Source organism: Panthera tigris, chromosome A1, assembly GCF_018350195.1.
Source record: "Panthera tigris isolate Pti1 chromosome A1, P.tigris_Pti1_mat1.1, whole genome shotgun sequence".
Taxonomy (NCBI): domain Eukaryota; kingdom Metazoa; phylum Chordata; class Mammalia; order Carnivora; family Felidae; genus Panthera; species Panthera tigris.
In genome coordinates this window covers 154,835,112-154,856,059 of record NC_056660.1, presented here as the reverse complement: position 1 = coordinate 154,856,059, position 20,948 = coordinate 154,835,112, and the positions used below count along the sequence as shown (strand labels likewise).

The window sequence follows — 20,948 nt, the reverse complement described above, 5'->3', positions numbered from 1 at the left end:
AAGTAATTTGCTCAAGTCACATAGCTGATGAGTAACATTGCAAGGATTTGAAGTATGTGTCCCTCTAGAGCCCATTCCTGATCTATGCTGATTTCCCTGCTTCTCATCAAGTAACTCATTGTATTATCTTTGGATTATAGGTCACATTGTATTCTCACAGGCACATAAAAGTGCATAGAGCAACTCTTTTATAAAACAAAGGAAAATCTATATAATTTCATGTTATTTTTATGTCCCAATAGCTATAGGATAATATTCTCTCTGTTTGATTATGTGCTTTATAAATGGTACTTTATAGATGAAACTCTTTCCTTAGAGTCATTTGGTACTAGGTTGACTTAGCTATTAAATACCACCTTTGCTAGAGGTTGAAAAATGAATATCAAGAAAATTTATTATTACTGATTTGCAATCTTCAGAATGTTTTTGTCTTTAGTGACTTCCAGGGGGACAAATCAGTTTCACTTATTAGGTATATTATTTTGCTTGGGCTGTGTAGCATTGTACCACAAAAGGGATAGCTTAAGCAACAGAAATTTATTGTTGCCTGGTTCTTGAGGCTAGAAGTCCAAGATCAAGGTGTTGTCAAGGTAATTCCTTCCAATGGCTGTGAGAAAGATAATCGATTAGATGCCTCTCTCCTAGCTTGTGGTGGTTTGTTGGTAATCTTTGGTATACTTTGGTTTATAGACGGCGTCATCCTGATCCCTGTCGTCATCTTCATGTGGTGACCTCCCTGTGTATGTTTCTGTCTTTATGTCCAAAGTTTCCTTATTTATAAAGACACCAGTCATATTGGATTAGAGCCTATCCTAATGACCTCATTTAACTTGATAATCTGCAAAGACCTTATTTCCAAATAAGGTCACATTCACAGGTACTGAGGGTTAGGACTTCAACATATTTTGGGGGGGACACCATTCAACTCATAACAGTAGGCAACTTTTTCTGAGATAATAGATTTGAAAACTCTTTAATAGTGATCAATGTTTGCAGTTTATCAATTCACTGGTACAATTATACGCATGTCTGCCCATAAGTGAGTCAGGTCTGAATATTCTTTTAGAATAGGACTGATTTTACCATAGTATTCTTAAAACACTGTAGGAAGAACAGACTGGAGAAGTATTTAGGAAGGATTTCAATAAATGATACGATGGAGTGTCACAGTGTATGGAGCAGATAATGAGCTTTTGGAAATTCAAGTACAAAATCAGTATAGCTGTGGTATGATGAAGTTGGGATTTAGACAGATATTCAGAGCAAGAGGATGCTATAGAAACAGAGAGGTTATGGGTTGAGGTTCTGTTGTAGGAATGTGTATTTTATGTAGAGTGGGCCATGGTGATAAAGGGAGGCTTTGGGCCAGTTATATTGTGAAGGAATCCTGGCTCTGGCCCTTTAGAGTTAAGGCCAATTTTAATTTTTAAGTTTCAAGAAATTCCTGTAGGATTTATTTTTAATTTTACTCTGTAGACAATTTGAAATATATCATTAACAAGAAAAACATGACCTGTATCCCTACTACCCAGTGCTAGTTGTTATTAACATTTTGGCATCTTGATACAATTCTTATGAAATTCCTGCCATGCTTTTTGACTGAGATTATACCACCTAAATAGTTTACTAAAAATAAATCAACACCTGTTTCTAAATATGTATCTGAATTTGAGACCCGTTGGGGAAGAGACCTAATGACCACTGATGATGAATCGGGTCACCATAATTCCATAAACCATTAGGTCAAGACAGTTTTGTCTCATGTGATTTAGTCCTTTGCCTTGTCCTGTTGTCCTTCCTCCTGTCTTTCACACTACTGCCAAGATCTTTTTAATGATTACATCACTCCTCTGGCTTACCTCCTTTAGTCAGACCGAGGTCCAGCTATTTAGCATAATAGGCATCTCTGTGATCTTTTTCATGCCTTTTTCTTCTCATTTTATACTTTCCAAAAAGCTTTTAGAATTTCTCAGAATATTGTGTACCCTTTTGCACCTCTATAATTTTTCACCTCTCCCCTGCACTAAGAATGTCTTCTTTCTTTTTGTCCCTCTGTTCAATGGCTGTTATTTTTTAAATACTCATTTCACATGACATTTCTTCTCTAAAGCCTTTATTCTAAGCCAGTTTTCTTTTAGTATCTGTAGCACTTTCTAGAAAACTGGCTATAAACTGATGACAGGGTATCATAGTGACTAATTTCCTTCTTTATCCTTCTTATTTTTTTCTTTTTTAAAAAAGTTTAATTTAAATTCTAGTTGTTAACAGAGTGTAATATTAGTTTCGGGTGTACAGTATAGTGATTCAGCACTTCCATACAATACCTGGTGTTCATCAAAACTTGTGCACTCCTTAATCCCCATCACCTATTTCACCTATCCCCCCTCCCATCTCCCCTCTGGTAACCATCAACTTATTTTCTGTAGCTAAGGGTATGTTTCTTGGTTTGCTTTTCTCTCATTTTCTCCTTTGCTTGCTTGTTTTTTTAATTAAATTCCACATATGAGTGAAATCATATGATATTTGTCTTTTGCTGACTGACTTATTTTGCTTAGCATAATCCTCTATTCTATCCATGTTGTTGTAAATGGCAAAATTTCATTTATTTTTCATGACTAAGTAATATTCCATTTTGTGTGTGTGCGTGCGTGTGTGTGTGTGTGTGTGTGTGTGTATGTGTATACCACATCTTTTTTCTTTTTTTAGTTTCAAGCCTTAAATACTAGTTACAGTGTTACAGGCTTTAAGTTCCAGTGTTCGTTTCAGGAAAAGGATTTAGTGATTCATCACTTACATATGACACCCAGCACTCATCACAAGTGACTTCCTTAATATTCATCGCCCTTTTAACCCATTCCATCACCCACTTCACCTTCAGCAACCCTCAGTTTGTTTTCTATGGCTAGGAGTCTGTTTTATGGTTTGCCTCTCACACCACCTCCCTGACCCATGTTCATCTGTTTGGTTTCGTAAATTCCACATATGAGTGAAATCATATAGTATTTGTCTTTCTCTGACATATTTCATTTAGCATAATACCTTCTAGCTTCATCCACATCATTGCAAATGGCAAGATGTCATCCTTTTTGATGGTGAGTAATATTCTATTGTATATACGCACCACAACTTCTTTATCCATTCATCAGTCGATGGACATTTGGGCTGTTTCCATAATTTGGCTGTTGTTGATGCTACTGCTTTAAACATCGAGTTGGGTGTATTCCTTCAAATCAGTATTTTTGTATCCTTTGGGTAAATACCTAGTAGTGCAACTGCTGGATCATAGTGTAGTTCTATTTTTACTTTTTTGAGGAACCTCCACAGTATTTTCCAGAGTGGCTACACCAGTTTGCATTCCCACCAACCATGTAAGAGGGTTCCCCTTTCTCTGCATCCTTGCCAACATCTGTAGTTTCCTTTGTTATTAATTTTAGCCATTTTACAGGTGTGAAGTGATATCTCATTGTAGTTTTGATTTGCATTTCTCTGATGATGAGTGATGTTGAGCATCTTTTCATGTGTCCGTTAACCATCTGAATGTCTTCTTTGGAAAATGTCTATTCACGTCTTCTGCCCATTTCTTCATTGAATTATTTGTTTTTTTGGGTGTTGAGTTTACTAATAAGTTCTTTATAGATTTTGGATCTATTAGATGTGTCATTTGCAATTCTCTTCTGCCATTCTGGACGTTGTCTTTCAGTTTTGTTGATTGTTTCCCTTGCTGTGCAGAAGCTTTTTATCTTGATGAAGTCCCTTTAGTTCATGTTTGCTTTTGTTTCTTTTGCCTCAGGAGACATATCTAGTAAGAAGTTGCTGTGGCCAATGTCAAAGAAGTTGCCACCTGTGTTCTCCTCTATGATTTTTATAGTTTCCTGTCTCACATTTAGGTCTTTCATCCCTTTTGAATTTATTTTTGTGTAGGGTGTGAGAAAGTGGTCCAGTTTCATTCTTTTGCATGTCGCTGTCCAGTTTTCTCAACACCATTTGTTGAAGAGACTTTTTTCCTTTGGATATTCTTTCCTGCTTTGTCAAAGATTAGTTGAGAATATAGTTGTGGGTCCATTTCTGGGTTTTCTATTCTGTTCTGTTGATCTGTGTGTCTGTTTTTATGCCAGTACCATACAGTCTTGGTGATTACAGCTTTGTAATATACCTTGAAGTCTGGAATTGTGATGGTTCCAACTTTGCTTTTTCTTTTTCAAGATTGCTTTGGCTATTTGGGTCTTTTGTGGTTCCATACAAATTTCCGGATTGTTTGTTCTAGCTCTGTGAAAAATGCTGTTGGTATTTTGGTGGCTGCATTAAATGTGTAGATTGCTTTGGGTAGTATAGACATTTTTTTTTTTTTTTGCTTTTTTAACATTTATTTATTTATTTATTTATTTATTTTTTCAATATATGAAATTTAGTATAGACATTTTAACAATATTTGTTCTTCCAACCCGTGAGCATGGATTGTCTTTCCATTTCTTGTGTCATCTCCAATTTCTTTTTTTTTTTTTAATTTTTTTAAAGTTTATTTATTTTGAGAGAGAGCAAGCGGGTTGGGGGCAGAGAGAGAGAGGGGAGAGAGAGAATCCCAAGCAAGCTCTGCACTGTCAGCGCAGAGCCCGACTCAGGGCTTGAACTTACGAACCATGAGATCATGACCCTGAACTGAAATCAAGAGTCAGGCGCTTAACCAACTGAGCCACCCCATCATCTTTAATTTCTTTAATCAGTGTTTTTATAGTTTTCAGAGTCTGCCATCTTTATCTTTTTTACTAGACTGAATTACTTAAGAGGAAGGGTCATGTGTTAGTTATGTTAGTATATATAGCACTTGGCATTGTACCTAGTAGGTGTTTGAGCAAAATGTTTGCTGAATAAGTAAACAATCTTGTGTTTTCATCTAATATTGTCTTGCCAGGAATAGAACTCTAGCAAGAATAAGTGGTATTTTGATAAGAGAATAAGATGACTAGTTCATTTCAAGTTATCAAGCAATTATTAGGCATTTACAGTTTGTGAGGTATTCTGCTGGGCATTGTGGAAATGGGAAACTAAAGTGAAGGAGAACTTTAGGGGCACCTGGGTGGCTCATTGAGTTGGGTGTCCGACCTCGGCTCAGGTCATGATTTCACAGTTCATGAGTTTGAGCCCTGCATCGGGCTCTGTGTTGATAGCTCAGAGCCTGGAACCTGCTTCAGATCTGTGTCTCCCTCTCTTTCTGCCCCTCCCCCACTGACGCTGTTTCTCTCCATCTCTCAAAAATGAATAAATGTTAAAAAATTGAAAAAAAAATAATGAAGGAGAACTTTAAGAGTTTGCAGCCTAGTGGAGAACTTCCAGTTTTGGTGAGTTGGTGGGGAATCACGGTAAGAAATACAGTGAAGACTGGTTAAGGGGACCGACCCACTGAAATAGAATTGTGAGTGGAAACGGTTGTATAGTGACTTTAAATTAACAAAGTTTATTTGGTTACAGGTGGCATTGGGCCTGCATCACAGGTTGTAGCAGATGTTCTCAACATTTCTATCGAGACTTCCTTATATCCACTTGCAAGAGGAGCCCAAGAGCCTCATCCCTGTGGTAGCTACCATTCTCTGGTATGATGCTGTGCTTTCTATTTCACCCTTCATATTCTCGCTGTTTGTTATTGCAAACAGTTATGTAGAACTGGAAGTGGAATGTTTTAATAATACTGATATTGTGATTTCTTTGAGGTTGTGTATTATGCTTTGTTATTCTTACACCTGTTCACAGAAACCCCAAATAGTGAGTGCCTTGCTCATTGTAGATGCTTAGCATTGTGTTTTTGTTTGAATTGTATCTAGTTGTAAGTAGCTCCTTATTGATTATTAACAGATGCTAATCTAATTTGTATTCCTTTCAATAATAAAGAAGCACATAACATCAACTTTACTTATACTTAAACACTATGACTTCAGGTAATGTTGAACCAACTTCTTAACTCTTATGAAGGAGATTCATCTGGTAACTAATAAAATTCCATATCAGGAATATTTAATTACAAACTTCTGTTTTAACATGAATAAACACTATAGCTAGTAATGAAAGTATTTTTTCTTCATAAAAATGGAAGTATTTTTCAGGATTTTAGGAAATGTCACAGTAATTTTGGCTGTAGTCATACTGAATTTAATGCTATTGAAAATGTTGCTAACATTAACAAAAATATTCTGTAATTTCCTCAGTTATTGCTACTGGTGATGAGGGATGTAGAGTTGGCATGCTTTCATGTTTTGAGCATTTTCATTATACACTTTTGATTTTACATGTCAGAAGCAATCTTTGTTTTAGGTAAGACAGCTGAGAACATTTTTACTCAGGAATAGAGGTCAGCCTTTGACTGTTTGTATTTTTAGGTCAGGGAAAGATCAAATAAAATGAATGAGAGTAAATACATGTACAATTTTGTATGTAAGTATTATAAAATATATATATTTCTCTGACTTTGTTTTTAGTTCATTAAAACATAGTGGCTTGGGACCATGGCATAGGTTTCATTTCTATGTTAATAATTTTATTTTGTTATTTTCTGTGACCACTGGTAACACTCATCTTGCAGATATAAGCTGTTGTTCACCAGGGAGCTTTGGCAAGAGAATTGGCCAGATCAGCGAGTTCATCTCCCTTGGGGAAAAACAACTTGAAGCTCATCTCTGTTGAAGGTGAGTCAGTGTCATCTTCACACAGGAAAGATCACACTAGTGTTATTTGATGTTTTCAGCATTATCAAGCAATAGTTTGGCTTAAACTTTGTTTTATGGGATGTTAAACCATCATGCTTTATTACTAGACTGTAGTGAAGATTCACACAGAAATCAACCTGACAATGAAAAGGGGTGGAAGTGACAGTTTGGTGTTTATGAATATACCTAAAAGTAGTAGAGGTACTCTTTCTTTTCTTTCTTTTATTTTTTTAAAGTTTATTTATTTTTAAGGATAATCTCTATATCCAGTGTGGGGCTCGAACTTGACCTCAAGATCAAGAGTCACATGCTCTTCCAAGTGAGCCAGCCAGGTGCCCCAGTTTGAGCACTCTTTCTCACCTCCATTCTTATTTCCATATAACACATGCTAGCTAACTTAAAATTCTTGACTTTTATTTGAATGAATATTGGCTAGAACAGAATCACATATGTTACTTATTTATTTTAAAATATATTACTGATTTCAGGGGCGCCTGGGTGGCTCAGTTGGTTAAGCATCCAACTTCGGCTCAGGTCATGATCTTGTGGTTTGTGGGTTTGAGCCCCTCATTGGGCTCTGTGCTGACAGCTTGGAGCCTGGAGGCTGCTTTGGATTTTGTGTCTTCCTCTCTCTCTGGCCCTCCCCCAACTCATGCTCTGTCTCTTTCTGCTCTCAAGAATAAATAAACATTAAAAAATTTATATAAAACATAAAATATATTACTAATTTCAGGAAATTTCAGATAACTGCAGTATCAATGTCTCATCTGTTTTCAAATACATTATTTGGTCTTTCAACTGGTAGCCATTGTTGATGCTTGCCACAGGCTTTCTTTCCTAGATATATAGTGGATGACCATATATGTTTCATATTATTACAAGGGGTAGTAGTGTATCTAATAGCAATTTGTAATTCAGGTCATTATTATTTAATGCATATTCATTAATCGTTACTTCACTTTACGAATTACATTTGTGATTTGACCTAACCCTTCCTAACCATGATGTTTGTGTGTGTGTCTGCATGTGTGTAACATTGTATGTAAGTAACTTGATAACAGTTACCGATGTTGCTTTGGCCCTCTTTACTCAAGTTGTTTTCACTTGAATCATCACCAATGTCAGGTTGTCAAAGTAAATTTTCTTTTACAGTTCTGCTTTAGTACTATTCTCTCTTTTTTGTTGTCACTGTTCCCTTTTAATTTTTCTTCTTTTGGGATATAAACAAATCCCAAATCAAAGACTGGTAGGACTGATGCTCACTGACTTCAAAAAACAGGTCTCTCTGTAGGGAGAGGATCTTTACAGGTACATGATGTTCCATGATTATAACCAGCCTTACCATCTATACTAAATGGCTTGTGAAAGGCCACAAAATATAAAAAGGAATAACATGGCACTATATGTGGAGAAAAGGTTTGATTGCATAGTTTTCTTTTCCTCAAAAAGGCACTCAGTATTTTTGTAGGAAGATTGGGCTTTCCCTTCCCATGTCTTATAAGTAGTTATTAAGTATAACTCATTGTGTTTTCAAAAGTCTCATTTCTTGAAAGCATTATTTTAAGATGATTGTCTCAGTATTATTTTTTTCTCATTAGGCCTAGCTCAAACATTTTCAGTTGGACTAGACTTTGGAAATTTCTTTAACATTATAGTGGAAGTTAAACTTATTTAGTGTATAAACTTGAGTTTGTCTTTACTAGAATAATTTCTATTGTAGGTGTAGTGATGTGATACTACTTTTTGAATAATTAATAATTATAATTATATAATTGTTATTAAAACTGATGTAATTTGTTCCACTCTAAGTGCTTTTTATATTTTATTATATTTTTACAACAGTTATGTGGGGTAGGAATAATTATCTCAGGTTTATAGACGAGAAAACTTAGAGCCAGAGTTCAATAATTTGCGTAAGGTCAGTGAATGACCAAGGGTTTCAGTCCTGAACTATGTGGCCTCAGAACTTCTGCCCAGAGCTCCTATTTATAAGTGCTGTGTTAAGCTGCTTGAAAGGTTTACTTACGCAACTTGAGAATGCGCTGTTTCACTTTTGAGGCACAGTCTGGCCAGTTCACAGTGATTTTGTACGACTGACTGAGGTACAACAAAATGTATCTGGCTGAAACATTTGCTTTTGTGACTTTATGTAGACACAACGTTGGACAGTCTGCCAGTATATTGTGTATACTTCATGTTGTGTGTATGCTGCGTGCATGTTATCACGTGTATGGATTCTTGATAATGCTTTCTTGGAAAACTTGCTATAACTTTAGTGTCTGCCCCGCTCTTCAAGTAGTAAAATTGTTGTTTAATTTACAAGTTTGCTAGAGCTGGAGATCCTTGTTCCGGGAGATTATTTACATGTTGATATAAAGCAGATAGGCTAAAATGGTGATATTAGTTCTCTAACAGGTGTATAATGCAATATGAAATGTTAGTGTGACCATTGTTGAGGAAAGCCATATTACATAAATTGAATAGACATTCTGGAAACCTATGATCCCATGATTTTTCCCTCCACAAACAAGAGAAACCATTGAAGGATTTTAAGGTACAGATTGTGTTCTCTTTAGCATACATACAAGGTTTTCTGTTAGTGGTCCATTCCATGTTGTCTCAAGCTTGCCTCCGGCAGCCCTCTTCCTTACTCCCCCATGTCATGTATACTCCTTACATGTCTACCTCAGTTAAACTGAGAGCCTTATATTTTATATTTATGTACCTTTATATTTTATTGCGCTTATTATATCTCTCTAGACTATAGATTTCTTTCTTTTTTAAGGATTATTGATTGATTTATTTATCTATTTTGAGAGAGAGAGAGAGAGAGACAGACAGACAGAGAGCATAAGCAGGGGAAGGGCAGAGAGAGGGAGATAGAGAGAGAGAATCCCAAGCAGGCTCTGCATTGTCAGCACAGAGCTCCAAACTTCAGAACCATGAGATCATGACCTCAGCCAAAATCAAGCGTCAGAAGCTTCATCAACTGAACTACTCAGGCGCCCCTAGACTGTTACATATCTTAATGGCAAGCGCAAAGGCTATGTGTTTAATTCATTTTTATATCCCCAGGGTTTAGTACAATTCCTGGTACATATAGATGCTTAATAAGCATTTGTTAAGTGAATGAATTAAACAGATGGGTAACCTACAAGGAAAGAAAAGATTTTCCTCACAGTTGGTGTGATAATGGTGATAAAATGAATTCCAAGGTGGAGTGCTACTACACTTTTCTGGGATATTCAGTGTTATAAACAGTATTGTTCCTGAAGTCTCACCATAGTCATACTAGCTTCTTAGAGGCAGTATAGTGTATGTCTGCAATTTTGTTATCTTGAACAACTAACCACTTATTGGAAATTTACCCATAAAATTTCAATAGTTGAATTTTTTCTGAAATAATATATTTTAATAATAAGTGTAATACATCTTGACTTAAGGACTCTATTAATTCCCTTAAGGAGAGCCACATGTGCTTTGGTATAATGATCAGTCTAAAGTTGGGAAAGGATCCTTCTCTTTGAAAATGATGAAAAATAAGTGAAAGAATGAACCTATTTCTTATCACATTTAAAGTTTCATGGGATGCCTGAGTGGCTCAGTCGATTAAGTGTCTGACTTCGGCTCAGGTCATGATCTCACCATTTGTGAGTTTGAGCCCCTTGTCAGGCTGTGTGCTGACAGCTCAGAGCCTGGAGCCTGCTTCAGATTCTGTGTCTCCCTCTCTGTACCTCTCCCATGCTCACATTCTGTGTGTCTCTCTCAAAAAATAAATAAACATTAAAAAAATAAAGTTTCATTTGCTTCAGAGGTTTTTTTTTTAAATGTTTATTTATTTTGAGAGAGAGAGCGTGAGCGAGCGCACAAGTGGGGGAATGGCAGAGAGAGGGGGAGAGAGAGAGAGAGAGAGAGAGAGAGAGAGAGAGAGAGAGAATCCCAAGTGGTCTTAGTGCTCTCAGTACAGAGCTCCGTCTCACCAACTGTGAGATCATGACCTGAGCCAGAATCAAGAGTTGGACACTTAACCGACTGAGCCATTGTCTAGGCACCCCTAAAGTTCTATGTGCTTTAAAACTGTAATTCTTATGTCATGCAATCCTGATTAAAATGGTTGTGATGGCCAGTATTATCAGAATGACAGATTCTAACATAGGTTAGTAGTTTTACATTTATAAAACACTAATTTATCATATTACCTTTTTAGTTATATGCCGAACTTCGGGTTGATTTATATTTTGTTTATTTATAATTTAATAAGATTATATTAGTTAGAGGTCAAATGTTCTTTGGCCATCAGCTTACATTAGTTTTAACTAAGGAAATGTTATACAATGAAGATAGTAAAAGGAAGCTTATGGCTTCTGATATTAACTATATTATGTTAAGTGATTTTATTTGTTTTAGGCTATATAGAAACAACTTATGAAAATGTACTGAATTAAAATTTGCTATGCTGAAACAGCATATTCACTAAATAAATAAAATGAGGTGTGTGTGAAGGGAGTTGGATGGAATGTGATTTTCTTTGCTCAAGCTATAAACAGTAAGACTTTTTAAAAAACGTTTATTTATTTAGTGAGAGAGAGTGTGTGGGGGAGGGACAGAGAGAGTAGGAGAGAGAGAATCTGAAGCAGGCTCCATGCTGACAGTGAAGAGCCTGAAACAAAGCTCGATCCCATGAGCCGTGAGATCATGACCTGAGCTGAAACCAAGAGTCGGACACTTAACTGACTGAGCCACCCAGGCACCCCAAACAGTAAGACTTTTAATTTTGTGGGAAGACATTAAATACTCTGGTCATTCAACTTGTATATCCTTTAACCTATTTAATAGTCAAAAACTTGTAAGTAAATATGTGTGCTGCTGAGAAACAGTGGTAAAAAATGGCAACAAAAGTCACATAATGAAAAAGAATACTAAAAAAAATCCAGGGATTTTACTGTAGCTCATTATTCACTACATTTCTGGCAGTCTTCATGATTACAAATCACTTGATTGACTAACTAGACATTTCAAAGTGAATTATGAATCAGGTTCATTTTTTCTGGTTGATAGTTGGCACATGCTGTAACTCTTAAACCTTGTGATATATCAAATTCTTGTAACAGTAATAAGAGATACAATCAACTCTTTATTTTAGGAAAATTATATAGCCTTTTCAAAGAATGAAATGCAGTTGTTAACATTTTAACAACACAGTGTAATCCTTGCTTTTGTATTCCAAAGTGGAATTCACAATGATGACATTATTTTTCAGATTAAAAAAATCTGTAGACTGGTTTTCCATCAGGCATAAAACTCCTATTGATATCAATTCTATAGGCTTCTTGGGCAGTTGCCTGAGCCTTGGTTGTGAAAACAGTTGCATAACTTTCCTTAGTATTTAAAAATGCATGATGAAGGAATTGTATGTTGTTAACATTTTCCTTTGAAGGAAATGCGGTTTTCCCTAAATACCTAATTTGTAATGAGGCCATGATGTTGCATACTTTAAAATGTGGAGCATTTTAATGGTTATTAATAAAAAGGGTCTCTTTTTGAGTTGGGAAAAGGGTCCATAGTGCCTTGAATCTTGAATCTTTCCATTCGTAAAACTTAATCAAGGGGGTAAATTATGCTTTCAAATGCATTCTCTTCTCTTTTGACTTAATAAGAATTCTTCATGCATTACTTCACTGGCAGTTGAGTGGCAGAAAATTCCTATAGTACAACTGCATTTGCTTTAATCCCATCCACTCAAGCAATTGAAAATAAAATGGGTGTTCCTTAATGTGATATATTTAGAATTTGAGAATCTTGCACAAAATTCAGTCATTGCCTTAGTGAGGTTTGTTCATTGAAAATTGTCAGGCATGGGAATGTAGGGCCCCAATTATGTAACGGTGTTGTTATGGATCCCCTTACTAATAAAAAAAAATTACATATGGCAAGGTAGTTGTGTATTTCTTATGAAGACGACATCATCAACGTTCGTGGAAGCTTTGCATATATAACAATCACCGAATTGTGCTGCCATATTTTCCCTTATATAAAAACAGAGTAATTAGTGTTGCAGCGTTCCATTGCCTTTAACTTACTTTCTTTGCTCTCTTTTATATGTAAGATTTCTTTATAACTAAAAATGGTTTTATTCTATTCAGTTATTAAAAAAATGTTTTATTGCTATTCCACTGTCTTTAAAAATATTTTACAAAATTTTTTTGGTGAATAATATCTATCTACTATTAATTTATATGAAAATGTAGAATAGCAACGTATTATTACACATACTTTTAGAAACACAATTATGAAATTTTTATTTTAATGTTTTGTTTTCTTTGAAATTGTCTAAAGTTTTTAAATTTATGCTTTAGCCACCTTGAAGTTTAATTTTTAATACACTAACCATTAATTATGTGCCTAGTAGTTAAAATTGCTATTAAACATCTTTTATGAGATTACAGTTTTATTTCTGATTAGGCAGTGAATTATATATATAATCAATTATTGCATCCATTTAAAAATTATGACCAAAAGATTAATCCTCCATAGATGTTTTTAACAATATAAGCCATCTGGGTATTGGAATTAAGGAATTAGAAATGGAGAGACAGAGGATCAATTTATTAATTATAGAAAAAACTTTAAGTGTTTTATAACTTCAGTAGATTTTGTAGAATGACCATAAGCTCCACTGAGGTAATAGAATACTGCCATTTTCAAGCCTGGTTTGATGGTTTTTACTTCGACATAGCTGTACATTTGGAATCTAGCAGCATCATTGTACTTCTTCATGTAGATTGAGGTAAGCAATATATGATAAAGTGGGCTTTTGGTGCTGTGACCTGGCCATAGGACTTGGGAATAGAAGAAGAGTGGGGTGGAAAGGAGGAGACAAAAAGTATGTTTTCAGGCCCCAGAAATGGACTGAATTATTTTGATCATTTGTTTATGTTGATTAAATAAAAGAGATTGCTAGATTGTTTCCATTTTGTGATGTACAACCTGATTGCTTTTCAATTAATTGCTTCCTTTGAACAATTTAATATTAGGACAATCATTGGGAGAGAGAATGGGAGTATCTGGAGATTATAGGGAAACTGAAAGAAAATATTCAAGAAGGAATTTCTGGTATTTGTCTTTCTTGGTAAGTGTAGAAAGGGGGTCAGGATGTCCAGTATAAAGAAAATCTGCCAAAGACTTGTGTTCCAGTTTATACTTTAATCCTTGATATTTATTCTGCTTTCCTTATCCCACAAAATGTACAAGACAATAAAATGTGCACTTTTGTAACATGGTCCAGTGTCTCAGATTATGTAATTAAATATGTTGCATTTCTCGAGATCAACATTATGTTGGTGTACCTATTCTAGTTTTTATGTTAAAAGTGACATTTTCTGTTTTGGTGATATAAACTGACTTGTTAAATAGCATTGGGTGGGGCGTACCTGGCAGGCTGAGTCAGTGGAGCATGTGACTCTTGATCTTGAGGTTGTGAGTTTGAGCCCCATATTGGGTGTAGAGATTACTTAAAAATAAAATCTTTATAAACAAACAAACAAACAAATAAATAAATAAATAAATAGTACTAGGTATTTTTGGTTAATCCTTCATGGGCCTAGATTTGATAAGGTCTTTATCTTCCTTAGGTGTATGCTAAAGGGTAGAACTACAGATTAATAGGTATGGGGTACACAATTATGGTATCTTTTTTATTACATGAATACTGATATAGTATAAGTGCATTCTGTATGATTTCAGTTGTCTGTGTTGTTGATGTGTTGGATAATCTTTAAAAGAATTGTTTTAGAATCTCCTTTCAATTGGATTTAATGATGTATGGTTTGATTCTGAGAAATCACTTATTATGCAAGAAGACTCAAGGGACATGAATATTAAAGGTGATAGATGCTGGTTGGTATCTGTAATCTAGGATTGATATCAAAGAAAAAACATTTTGTTTTAATTAAAACAAAAGGTTGAAGCCAATATATAGTATCATTTGGTGTGTTCTACTTTTGATGTTTATGTAGTACTTTACAGCCTAAAAAAACATCATTCACTTTTATTGGTGTATCACTGAGGGTTCCCCAGAGAAATAGAACTGATAAGATACATATAACATATACATATACACATATATGTTTATGATTTATTTTAAGAAAGTGGCTCACAGACTTGTACAGGCTGCAAGTCTAAAATCTGCAGGGCAGGCTGGCAGGCTGGAAACTGAGGAGATAATGCTGCAGTCTGGAGGCAAAATACCTTCTTGTCCAGGATCATCAATTTTTCTTCTTAAAGTCTTCAACTTATCAGATGAGGCCCACCCACATTATTGAGGATAATGCCTGTTCTTTAAAGTCAACTGATTATAGATAGTAGCGACATCTACAGAATACTTTCAGAGCAACACATAGATTAGTGTTTTGTTAAATAATTGGGCACTATATAAATTATAACCAAGTTGACGAATAAAATTAATCATCACAGTTGGCCTTTTTAAAAAGTATTTATGTCACAAGTCACAAAAATGCCTGGGGTCAAGCTATCAAACTGTCACCACAGAACATATTAGGCAACTGCCTTGAAGTGAAAACTATTAATTCCAGAGATAATAGCCAATAGCCATTTGCTCATTAAGAGTTATTAATTGAGTGCTCTCTATGTGCTAGTATTGCAAAAGAATGGCATTCAAAACCACAAATGGACTCTACTTTCACGTATAATGATTATTGTTGATGCTTAGGAAAGAGACAAAGTGGTTGTTAACTCAAAGACAAACCCATTTAACAAAAGCCCAACTTTACTAATTTGCCTTATGCAAATTTTTAGTACATAAACCTTATATCTCAAGATCTAAAATTGTCAATTATCTCTTTAGTTAAATAATTTATATTTGATACTGTTTTTTTTAGAGATTTCTAAGAACACTTTTGGAAATTTTTCATATTTTAGTTCACTGGTTCTGTGGAACTGTTTTTTTTTTTTTATTTTTTTTTAACGTTTATTTTATTTTTGAGACAGGAGAGACAGCATGAACGGGGGAGGGTCAGAGAGAGAGGGAGACACAGAATCTGAAACAGGCTCCAGGCTCTGAGCTGTCAGCACAGAGCCCGACACGGGGCTCGAACTCACAGAACGCGAGATCATGACCTGAGCCGAAGTTAGATGCCCAACCGACTGAGCCACCCAGGCGCCCCTCTGTGGAACTGTTTTTAAAGCATTGTGTTTTGGTGGGCCAATGGGGTTCAGTGAAAGATCTCAAGATGGCTGGGAAAAAACTTGCTTTAAAAGCCATATACTGAGTAGGTTTTGGGGAGATCATACCCTGACACGAAGGCCATTGTTAACTCCCTGACATCCTGGAATGAGACCCTCACCTCCAGGTGGGCTCTTCTCCCTGAGAATCTACCTGCTCTCAACGGGGCTTACTATAAGACCAGTGTGGTGAAGGCTGGGTAGGTAGATGATTTTAAGAAGTTTAATGCTCTGAAGATTCCTGTGCCAGAGGATAAATATACCATTTAGGTGGATGCTGAAGAAGAAGAAGATGTGAAAAGTTGTGCTGAGTTTTTGTCTCTCTCAAAGGCCAGGATTGAGGAATATGAAAAAGAGCTGGAGAAGATGAAGAACACAATTCCATTTGATCAGATGACCATTGAGGACCTGAATGAAGTCTTCCCAGAAAGCAGATTAGACAAGAAGAAGTATCCCTATTGGCCTCACAAGTCAATTGAAAATTTATAAACTTGAGTTGCGAAGAAAACTCTGGCCCTTATATTATAAATGCTGGACATTAAAAATAATTATATGGTAACAAAAAAATAAAGCACCATGTATTATAATCTAGAAGCAAAAACTCTAGTCTGTATCAGTTTATATTGCTGTTATGTTTATTGATTATGTGCCATAGTAATAACAAAAATTCTTTTAAAATTACTTTATGTAACTTCATGATACTTTATGAAACTTCTCTCTAACTCCATCAATCATAGATCTATTTTAGAGATGAGGAAACCCATGTTCAGAGAGGTTAAGGAACTTGCCCGTGGTTGTACAAACAGTAAGTGATGGAACAGAATTCAGACTTAATTTAGATTCTGTTTGAATCTGCTTGTCTTTGTAGGAAACTTAGCAAGGCTACTGGATCTTTTGGGACAGCCTATATATTTAGGTATCCCCTAATATAGAAGGATCCATGTTAGTTTTAATTGTAATTTAGGGCTAATAAAGGTTTCTGTCTTCCATAGAGTATGAAGCTTTTGCCAAATAATTAAAAGTATGTAACTTTTGCCCTTTTTGTTTTGGCTGCCCATAAGCTCATAATACTTTCAGTAATTTCCTTGTCTGTGGTACCTCATGTAATCATGCCCTCTGGTTTGTTCGTTTAATTACTGAGCTTTTCCTTTACTTTTAAGTCAACCTGTTATATACAAATATCTTAAGTTCTAAATCACCACAGTCTTTTAAATATTCTAGATAGACAAAAACAAATGTAAGACATTTATTTATTATTGTGTAATCTGATTGTTTTGTTCTGTTCATTGATGTGTCCAAGTACCTAAAACATAGATAACACAGAGTAGATGCTGGTGAAGGAGTGGATTGAATTAATATATTTTCTCTTAGACATGTAGCAGATTCTAAGTAGAATTTAAATTTATTTACATTTATTGTATTTACTGACATGGTAGACTTTGCTGTCTTTACATCTTCTATTTGTCATGTCTTTTCTGTTTTTCTCTCCGTTTTTGCTGTCTTTGGATCGACATGATGATTAATTTTGTCTCCTTCACTGGGCCAGAATGGTAATCAGAGACTTGGTCAAATATTCTTTCGTAAAAAATTCTGGGTGTGTTCATGAGGGTGTTTCTGGATGAGATTAATATTTGACTTGGTAGATGAGTAAAGAAGATTGCCCTTCCAGTATGGATGAGCCTCATCTAATCTGTTGAAGGTTTGTATAGAACTGAAACATTTAGCTTTTCTTGGGTTTCAAGCCAGCTGGCTTTCAGACAGGAACTATACTATTGGTTCACCTAGTTCTCAGGCCTTTGGGCTTGGATTGGAACTACACCATCAGCTGTCCTGGGCCTCCAGCTTGTTTACTGCAGCTCTCTTTATGAACCAATATGTATATATCCATCCTACCTATTGGTTTTAGTTCTGTTTCTCTGGATATCCCTGAAGAATACAATTGATAATTTAAAAATTTTCCATTTTCCATGTAATTTAGAAGTTATACACTCTGTTTCTGTTCATTTATTGGTTACTCTAGAATGAATAATAAACATAATTTTCATAGTCTAAAGTTAATCGGTACCTTTTACCTCCTTTTGGATAATACAAAAACTTTACAACACTTTAACCCCATTTATCCCCCCACCTGACACATTGTTATTGTGCTTTGTATATTTTTTAACACTTGAGACTTGTTACTATTTTTTATATGTTATATTTATGTACAAGTATTCACATATTTAGCACTTTATTTGCTGTTAATTCTTCCATGTTAGATCTTCTGTCTGGAATATGTTTCTGCTACTAGTAGTTTATTCTTGTGCATTTCTTCTAGAAAGTGTTGATGACAAACTCTGTTTTTATTGTTCTGACAAAGTCTTTTTATTTTATTCTTTAACCATATTTTGCTGGGTGTAAAATTCAGGATTAGCAGTAATTTTTGTCATCATATTTAAGATCTCATTCCACTGTTTTCTGGTTTTTGCTGTTGTTTTTGTGATGTCAATTATTGATCTGACCTTCACATATGTATATATGTATGTATATATGGATATATATGTGTGTGTGTGTGTGTGTGTATAGCTTTGAAGATATATTTTGTATATTATAAATTCACCTATGTCAAGTATATAATTCAGTGATTTTAAAAATAAATTCAGTAATTTTGTGCAGCCATCATCGTTTAGTTTTAGAACATTTCTGTCACCCTAATAAGAAACCTCATGTCCATTACCTGTTAATCCCCATTCCCTCTCCCTGACCCCAAACGACACTAATCTATTTTCTGTCTCTGTAGATTTGCTTTTTCTTGAAATTTTGTATAAATCAAGTCACACAATATGTGATCTCTTGTGTTGGCATTCTTTCACTTAGCATATTTTTGAGTTTCATGTGTGTTGAAGCATGTATTAGTAATTTGTTCTTTCTATTGATGAATAGTATTCCACTCTATAGATATACCACATTTTGTCTCTCTTTTCATCAGTTGATGGACATTTAAGTTTCTTTCAGATTTTGACTGTGAATATGAATAATGCTGCTAAAAGAATTCATGTGTAAATCTTTGTATATGTTTTCATTTCTTTTGGGTAAATACCTAAGAGTAGAATTACCCAGTCATTTGGCAAATTTCTTTCTTTCTTTCTTTTTTAAGTTTATTTATTTTTGAGAGAGAGAGACAGAGTGTGAGCAGCGGAGGGGCAGAGAGAGGGAGACACAGAATCCGAAGGCGGCTCCAGGCTCTGAGCTGTCGGCACAGAGCCTGACGCGGGGTTCGAACTCTCGAACTGTAAGATCATGACCTGAGCCGAAGTTGAATGCTTAACCAGCTGAGCCACACAGGCATCCCTTGGCAAATTTATTTCCAACTTTTTATATGAGACTGTCAAACTATTGCCTAAAGTGTTTGCATTCCCACCTGCAAAGTGTAAGGATTCTTGTTTCCCCACATTATCATCTATTATTTAAAGTAATCTCTACACCTAACATGGGGCTTGAACTCATGACCCCAAGATCAAGAGTCTCTACTGACTGAGCCCGCCAGGTGCCCCTATTATCATCTATTAAAAAAAATATTATAACCATCCTAGTGGGTGTGAAATTGCTTCTTGTTGTAGTTTTAATTTGCATTTCCTACACTAATGGTATTGAATATCTTTTCATATGCTTATTATTCATTCATATATATTCTTTGGTGAAATGCTTTTTTTTTTTGAAAATTTTACTCAGTTTTTAGATTGTTTTTTTTCTTATATACAAAGAATTCTTTGACTATTTTGAATTTTTTTTTTAACGTTTTATTTATTTTTGAGACAGAGAGAGACAGAGCATGAACGGGGGAGGGGCAGAGAGAGAGGGAGACACAGAATCGGAAGCAGGCTCCAGGCTCTGAGCCATCAGCCCAGAGCCCGATATGGGGCTCGAACTCACGGACCGCGAGATGGTGACCTGAGCCGAAGTCGGACGCTTAACCGACTGAGCCACCCAGGTGCCCCTCTTTGACTATTTTGTATATAAGTCCCTTATAACATATAAATTTTGCAATATTTTCTCCCACTCTGTTGCTTGTCTTTTAATTTTCTTAATGGCGTCTTTTGAAGTACAAAAGACTTGAATTTTGGTGAGGTCTATTTTATCAAAAATCTTTTTGTTATATCTAAGAAATTTTTGCCTAGCCCAGGGTCTTAAAGATAATCACATGTGTTTTCTTTTAAAAATTTGTTTTAGCTCTAACAATCAAATTTCTGATTTATTTTCTGTTAATTTTTATATGAATATTCAGTTTTCCTACTACCATTCATTAAAGAGGCTATCCTTTCCCTCTGTGACTTTCTTTTATACCTTTGTTGAAAGTCAGTTGACTATAAATACAAGTGTTTATTTCTGTACTCAGTTCTATTCTACTGATCTACATGTCTTTTTTTTTTTTAAGTTTATTTATTTATTTTGAGAGAGAAAGTGTGTGTGTGTGTACGTGCACAAGTGTGGGAGGGGCAGAGAGAGAGGGGGAGAGAGAATCCCAAGCAGTCTCTACATTGTCAGTGCAGAGCCTGATTCAGGGCTTGATCTCATGACCATGAGATCATGACATGAGCTGAAATCAAGAGTTGGACGTTTAACGGACTGAACCACGCAGGTGCCTCTACATGTCTGTCCTTTGCCAGTACAACATCATGTTGATAACAACTGAAGTAGCTTTATATTAAGTTTTGAAACTGGGAAGTATAAGTTGTCCAGCTTTGCTTGTCTTTCTTTTTTTAAATTTAATTTAATTTTAGAGAGGGAGTGTGAGTAGGGGAGAGGGGCAGACAGAGAGGGAGAGAGAGAGAATCTCAAGCAGGCTCCCCACTCAGGGTGGAGCCCATCGTGGGGCTTGATCCCACGACCCTGGGATCACGACCTGAGCCAAATCAAGAGTTGCATGCTCAACTGACTGAGCCACCCAGGTGCCCCAGCTTTGTTTTCCTTTGTCAGAATTGTTTTGGTATTCTGTATAAATTCTATGTAAATTTTGCAATTTTATGTAATTTG

At 35.4% G+C, this 20,948-nt stretch overlaps 1 long non-coding RNA gene and 1 pseudogene across 1 annotated transcript in view; both read left to right on the top strand.

The window, feature by feature from the left end:
* The window catches only part of LOC102953771, a 146,980-nt gene that overhangs the window by 10,005 nt on the left and 116,027 nt on the right, over nucleotides 1–20,948 (top strand). The window contains exons 2-3 of the long non-coding RNA XR_001509926.2: nucleotides 5,467–5,588; nucleotides 6,572–6,674. This is a non-coding gene — a long non-coding RNA (uncharacterized LOC102953771). The remainder of the gene's footprint in view (nucleotides 1–5,466; nucleotides 5,589–6,571; nucleotides 6,675–20,948) is intronic.
* LOC102953496 lies at nucleotides 15,944–16,486 on the top strand (annotated as a pseudogene).